The sequence below is a fragment of the Saccostrea cucullata genome, unplaced genomic scaffold, assembly GCF_032062105.1.
Source record: "Saccostrea cucullata isolate Sc308-1 unplaced genomic scaffold, CSIRO_AGI_Scuc_v1 ctg6546, whole genome shotgun sequence".
Classification (NCBI taxonomy): Eukaryota; Metazoa; Mollusca; class Bivalvia; order Ostreida; family Ostreidae; genus Saccostrea; species Saccostrea cuccullata.
Genome location: NW_026937241.1, coordinates 1 through 7,641, shown reverse-complemented (window position 1 = coordinate 7,641; position 7,641 = coordinate 1).

The window sequence follows — 7,641 nt, the reverse complement described above, 5'->3', positions numbered from 1 at the left end:
CCTCTGATCTGATGTATGCACAATTATATAAAGTCTTGATGTTACAAAAATAATAAAACATAAGACATTGATCCAGATGATTTTAACACCGATCTTAATGGCCGTACACGTTCAAAATTTAAATTTATTTTTTTATCAATATTAAATAAGCTGATAATAAATTATTTCATATATGTCTAAATTAATTTAAAAAAATCAAAATAAGTTATTATAATATAACGCATGAAAATATTCTACCCTGCCAATTTATCACACTATGGCTGTTACTATAAAATAGAAGTTTATCATTTCATCTGGCATTAGATAACCTAAAATTAATGTATACAGGGAAAATGATGTTTTTTAACAGCTTACCTTTTCGGCTTGGAAATAAACTGAAAATATAATCCATCGGGTTGTCAAATTGAAGACCTTTCCTTACCTGAAAACTGACACGTATGTGCACCCCCTCTAATCACCACACTGCCTTCCTGTGCGGTCAACACCCCCCTCCCCCATCTCCCCTAACTGACACTTCGGCCCGTGTGTGTGATCACTGTCAACATACCTGTACTGATTTCTCACCTGGGGTCAATTAGTAACCTCGAATACTACCTGGTTCTAATAAAACGCATCTACTTATTTTCGGGATTTTGTTCCTAATTTATGTAAACAAACTTATCAAAGATTTAATTCAAAATATATTTAATAATTGTACAATTTATTGATTTAAAAAAAATATCTTATTGCTTGAATTGTAAATAAAAATTCAAATAAATCATTTTAATGAAATGAAGTCTCTAAACTCAATCATTTCGTTTTGTACAATGTTTCCATTATGCTATGTCCAAGTAAATTGAGTCTTTTAATAAACTTTTAAAAAAAAAAATGCACTTATGGTACGTGTACTTTCGGATCATCGGGTTTTCTGCCTATTACGGACAAAATAAATTCTAGGAAACAATTTCATTGAAACGAATGAAATATTTCTAACATTCTTAACTAGGAAAAATAGCTCGCATTTTTTTTTACGATATCTTACTACATGTATAATAATAAAACAAAAGAAGTCGTCTGATTCCGCCGTGACCATGCAAGACAATTAAATTAAAACACCGAATCAATTTATAGTATTAATCGATTTCATTCCATACGTAAATAATTTTATTAAAGAGTTCAATATTCAATTTGGCTATTTGGTAAGATCTTGTTTATCTAATTTGAATTGGTTACGGACTTTTCACATACCGCCCTTCGAATATGCCGCATATGAGATTACCGGGTAAGTCTAAAATGATTTTCAGGGTTTAATAATTCATCTGCCGTCTAAAACTTATTATTAGAAACAGTACACACAAGGTTAAATAGCAATGATTTATAATTATTTAGTCGGAAAAGTCGCATTTCACTCTTTTAATATTTGTTTACTAATTTTTGTGTTTTGTATTGTAAAGAAAAAAGTATTTCACCATTCAATGTTCGTTAATTAATTCGAGGTTTTCAGTATCTGATATATAAATATTTACTTGTACATAAGTGAGAGCTTAGCGTAGACGGACATGTACTTGTGCAGTTGTAGCAGATTCATATTCTGTTGACATAGTTTACATGTATTAATGCAGAGCGCCATTAAATTAACAACTATTTAGATTTGTATTCAGGAAATTAATTTTTTTGTACTATTTAGTTCTTGATAGATCTATTATGTTAAATTTATTAATTATATTAAAGCCCTTTTCTTTGAATCTTTCTTTCGGCCGGTCTTCTATTTTTTTTTTTTTTTCTAAATTTTAATATTTAATTGCGATTTTTGGATACATCGCAGGTTGTAATTTTAAGAGATTAAATACAAACATTTAATTTATTGCGTAAATTTCTTCCGTAAAATAACTTGGTACTTGTAGATAAATTTATTAGATAAAAAATTCAGAGTTTCAAAAATTTATAATAGTACACGTGAGAAACGGTACATAATCATGTAAGGGATTTTTGTAAAAAATTAAAATATCCATAATAAAACGATTCATATTTCAACCATAAAATGAGAGTTTCGACATTAACACAAATAATCGTAAATTCACACAATTGAGAAGAAGTTTAAAAAAAACAGTCTCCATTTTATAATAATCCATTTCATCATTGTCATTTCTTTTAAATATAAATAAACAACGTTTGCAAAATTACCACAGATATCTCGATTTTCTTAAATTATAATAATTAAATGTTCTTTATGATTTAGATTTGAAGCTCTGCAAGTATTTAAATTAAAATATTGCAGGAAGAAAACAAAATATTCTTTTCGTCTTGTCAGAAAACGTTCCGCATTTTGAAACAATCCTATCAGGTTTTGCGCTTATCCTATCGTGAAGATCGTTTATCAGGTCTATCGTGTTTTGCGTTTATCGTGTTTTGCGTTTATTCTATCGTGCGTGTATCCTATCGTATCGTGCGTGTATCCTATCGCATCGTGCGTGTATCCTATCGTATCGTGTATCCTGTAAAGAATAACGATGCGGGTACTGTAACTATGATTAAAACATTGCTGTGACGTCATGTCTTTGTTCTTGCAGTCTAAAAAAATTACCTGTAGCCGTCCGATAATAATAATTACCAGTCTGATAATATATTATCGGACGGCAATGATAACAAAATCGGACGGTACTTAAAAAAACAAAAAGAAGAGTGAAATTAAGATTAAATATGTCCAGAAACCCCCAATAAAAATGTTAGGAAAAAATCAGGGAAACCAAACGCAAGGAAATTAAGTTGCTACAAAATAGCAAATCCATGAAAAGAAATACGAGTATAAACCTTCCACAACATTAATACTTTCCAATTTTTAAAAGAGTTTTTGATACAGCACTTTGAATAAGCGAATTAAAATCCATTTCTGAAAAAGATTCTGCAATCTCCTTTTATGTTTGTTCCCCGATGGCCACACTTTTAAAACCTGAGAATTTTCTTTATCTAAACTAAAAATTTAGCTAGGGTAAAAATCCGCATTTTACTTTCCATGATGATGGTTAAAATATCACCTAAAATTATGTCAGTATCAATGTCAATTTATGGACATCATAAATAAAAATGTTCCCTCAAAAAATCTTTAACCACCGGACCCCTGTCCTGCTAAACGAAACGACTGCCATTGAATGAATGAAATGAAACAAGAGTTCACTCACTTTTTTTACCGTCTCATTTCTTTTATCTACTTATCAGACGGGTAGTAAACAATGGATGTCTAAACTCCCATTGTGTTATTATCGGACTCCTCCAGGTAACTTTTGGACATTTAAATGGCAATATTTTAAGTAAGATATATGCCTCATACTATTCTATATGTAAAATTATCAGACAGTTTTCGGCCCAAACGGGACTCAAACAGTCTGATAATTTCACATATAGAACAGTATTCCATTACTAGGCATATATCCATTACTTAAGAATATCCGAGTGATCATGCCAGATCTTGAGGTGCCTCGTCTTGCTTTCATCAGTGTCTGTTTCTCTCTGATAATCCTTGTGAATTTCTGCTATCTGTTCTGTGATCTTTTTCAGTGGAATCATTCTCCCATATACAGAGTAATCGACATTGGTGAGAATACCCGATGAATCAATTTTGTTACACTAGCCTTGGAAGTTTTGGGGGCAATCTGTTCTCCATTATAGAGATCTTTGTTTTCTAATTTTGTTTTATACTTCTCCTTATTTTCTGGCTGCTTTTGGCGTTGGTATCGAAATGAACTTGTAAATTTTCTGCCTTGATCTTCTTACCCTTTGTACAAAGTCTCTGCCACTTACACGCTGATATTGATTGAACTGATCTATGTTTACACCATTTTGACTAGCAAATGTTTGTAAAACTTATCCCGTATTTTTTGGAACAAGGCCATTTTTGTTTTTGACATGAAATTTTAAGGCTAGGTACCGCCAGATGACTCGTGATCCCGATGAAAGATTCTGCATATATTTCAGAAACCCATCTCTGTCAGATGTGTAGTTGTCCATGTTTCCCACATGTTTTTTGCCTTTTGTAAGCCTTCTTTGATTTTTTTGATACACGAACAGTTCTCTCCCTTGCTGAATTGGTAGCTTCAAAAAATGTGGACAATCTGTCCCTATCAACTTGGCTGTACGATTTTCACGATGCAAGAACATTTTGAACTTCACTTTCATTGTTAGCTATGATTTGGTTTATCTTATTTGTGTTTTCTCGTGTTTGTTTGATTTTTTGTTTGCGTTTATGTCCACTGGGAAGTTTTTCTGTTAAGTTGTACCTATCAGAAACAACTGTTTTTAAATTTTTTGAAACTGTTTTTCAAAGATGGGTTCTAAGACATTCAATATTTTGTTGACCCCTGTACTGTTTTTGTTTTCAATTACATTTGTTAGTTCATTGGACATTTGCACGATGTTTTCAGCTGATTCTGTGACAGACTTGTGAAGTACTGAATACTTTATCAGTTTTGTGTTTTCACAAGGGGAGCAATCATTTATTGTATGACGAATTTTTTCTTATGTGAGAGAGAATCCCATTGTTGCAAAGAAAACTGCATAAGAAAGTTTTTTTCTGCCCAGTTTTGTTACAATTTTTCCAGTATTTTGGTTGCGTCAAGTACTTTTGTACACGAGGTAACTGGCACACAAATTTATCATAAGGCAAGTGCATCTTTGGATATTTGTTCATAATACCATTGTAAAAGCTATATCTAAATGTTGCTGACTTGTTTGAAGACGTAACATTTGCAGTTGCACTAGCATCATTTTCCTTTGATGACCACCATTGAATGCACTCCGGATCTTTTGTATTACGACCAATTATAACTTTGGCAAAGTTACAGAAATTCATTATTAGACTCTCCCTCTCTGTATTGTCGAGTACCCCAAATGATTTAAAATTTATGTCATGATCTTCTTACCTACATATTTTCAATATTTTTAAATTTAACTATTTCAAGGTCAGCATCATGATATTGCAAATCAGACATGATTGTTCTTGAATTAATCTCTAAAAAAAATTTATTTTATTATTTTGATTTGTGAACATTTTCAAAAAATTGGTAGTATTCATTTGTCAAGTAATTCTGTTTTTCAGGTTTATAACACTAAAAAAAGATTATTTTATTTTTTTAATAATTTAATGTTGTTTTCTCTTGTCTTCCAATTATAATATTGATTTTCAGCAAAATTATTGATTGAAAAATTTATATGATCTAAATTTTGATAATTTTTCTTCATTTTCTTGCATCCTGAGTGACTGTTATTATCATGTCCTGTACAAGCATTTTTGTTTTGAGATTAATCTTAATCATTTTTTGTGAGTTTTTATATTTTACAAAATTATGCTTATTTCAATAAAAAAAATAAGATTAATATCCTTGTCATTTATTTTTGATTTTCAAAATATTTCTTGAATGTGTGACTTGTAGCATGAGTTTCATGTTTCTTGCATAATGAATGGTGGATTCAAGGTTTACTTTTACCAGCATATCTACGTGAGGTTTAGTTGTGATATTAAAACCTTAAAAAATGATACAGACAAATATTTAACTTTATATTATTTATTCATTAAAATACATAGGAAAAAAATCGATGTCCTTTGATATTAAAGCCTGGAAACGCCCACCAAGGCTCCATATCATATTGTGTCATTAGCAGTGCTTGAAACAATGAAGAATTACCTAATTTGCCGTTTTGGTCTAGGTTTTAAACCTGAAAACAAGAATATAAATCATTAAAAACAGATTAAAAAATTTTATTACAAAGATTTTATGAATACATCTTGGAAATATAGGTTCTTTCTTTATAAGGTCGAATTTTGCGCGCTTTGTGAACTTCAAAATAGTGGAATTAACTGCCCTTGATCTCGATCACCAGTGCGTTTAACCGGAGCTCATTTGCATAAACAGCGATCCAAATCCGCTAAAACGTAAAAGTTCAAGGATATACCTTATAAGTTTGGACTTGTGGTCTGTGAATTTGTGAAGTGTATGTATTGCTTTATAAAAAAAGTGCTTGGAGCAACTTGTGCATATTCTATAAGAGCTTTTTTCCTTTCAAGTAAATGGTAAATACCATGATAATGTATGGGTCGTGTGTTTTTGATGTGAAAATAGACTGTGTTCCCGTGGATGCTAAACTTGCTCCCAGCACTTTTCAGGTTAAAGAGTTCTAGACTTTTTAATTAGTAATACACATTTTCCCCAAAACATGTCGTATATCCTTGAACTTTGTGTTGAAAGAAGGAAGGTGTGTTTTGTCTATTTTTGGTATGTCACGTGATGAACAGCTGACGTCAGTTATGTCCTTGTGACAAAAATGATCCAGAGCACTTTCGTACTTGAACCAAATATGTCATATTAAAAAAAATGACCCAGAGCACTTTCGTACTTGAACCAAATATAAATCATATTAAAGAAAATTTTTCATAGCCTTGTAATTTCGTTATAAAATTATACCGTTTATATTCTGCTAATTTTCCTTTGTTTACATATGGAGGTCCTTAACCTAGCTGCGGTCGATTAGTGTATTATCAATGGACTAACAATAAATGTGAAAAATGTCAGTCAGCATTTGACTAAATGATAAATTGCATTTGCTAAGAAGGTCATTGTATTGACCTTAGAACTTACGAACTGATGACTGTAAACGAGACTGCTGATATTCTTGTTTCATCAACTGTTTGTCAATAACTTACCTCGTTTTGGAAATCGTTCATATGTAGAGCATGCTCTTTCTTATCGAATCAACAGAGATATATAAATTCCGTAAGCAGGTGATGAAGGTATACCCTAACAAAAAAATACTATAGTAAACTATAGTTAACTATAGTAAACTATAGTTTACTATAGTAAATCAAAGTTCCAAAGTTTTCACCATAGTAAATCAAAGTTCCAAAGTTTTCGCCATAGTAAATCAAAGTTCCAAGGTTTTCGCCATAGTAAATCAAAGTTCCAAAGTTTTCACCATAGTAAATCAAAGTTTCAAAGTTTTCACCGTAATAAATCAAAGCTCCAAAGTTTTTACTATAGAAAATTCAGATTCCAAAGTTTTCACTATAGTAAAACAAAGTTCCAAAGTTTTTACCATAGTAAATCAAAGTTCCAAAGTTTTCGCCATAGTAAATCAAAGTTCCAAAGTTTTCGCCATAGTAAATCAAAGTTCCTAAGTTTTCACTATAGTAAATCAAAGTTCCAAAGTTTTTACCATAGTAAATCAAAGTTCCAAAGTTTTCACCATTAGTAAATCAAAGTTCCAAAGTTATAACTTTGGTACTATAGTTAACTATAGTAAACTATAGTTAACTATAGTTTACTATAGTATTTTTTTGTTAGACTATTGCTGCATAAGTAACTTTAAGGGAAGTTGAGGATAGGAAAGTTAAAGCCATTACGTTTCTCATAGAGCTTGGTTGTTAGATTACCATTAATGTCTTTCAAGTAACAGGTGTAAAACTGATGTGTCAGACTCTGAAATTTCTTTCATCACAAGCTCACCAGGATATATCGTATCGACATAGGAATGGAAATTACCATTCATTTGTTGATTGACAATACCTTATAGATATATCTAAATGTCGAGTTGAAGGCCAAAGCAAATATTTTCTTTTTTTCACGCATAAAAGTTTGCACAAATTCTGCTTCATATGGATACATAAATAGGCCT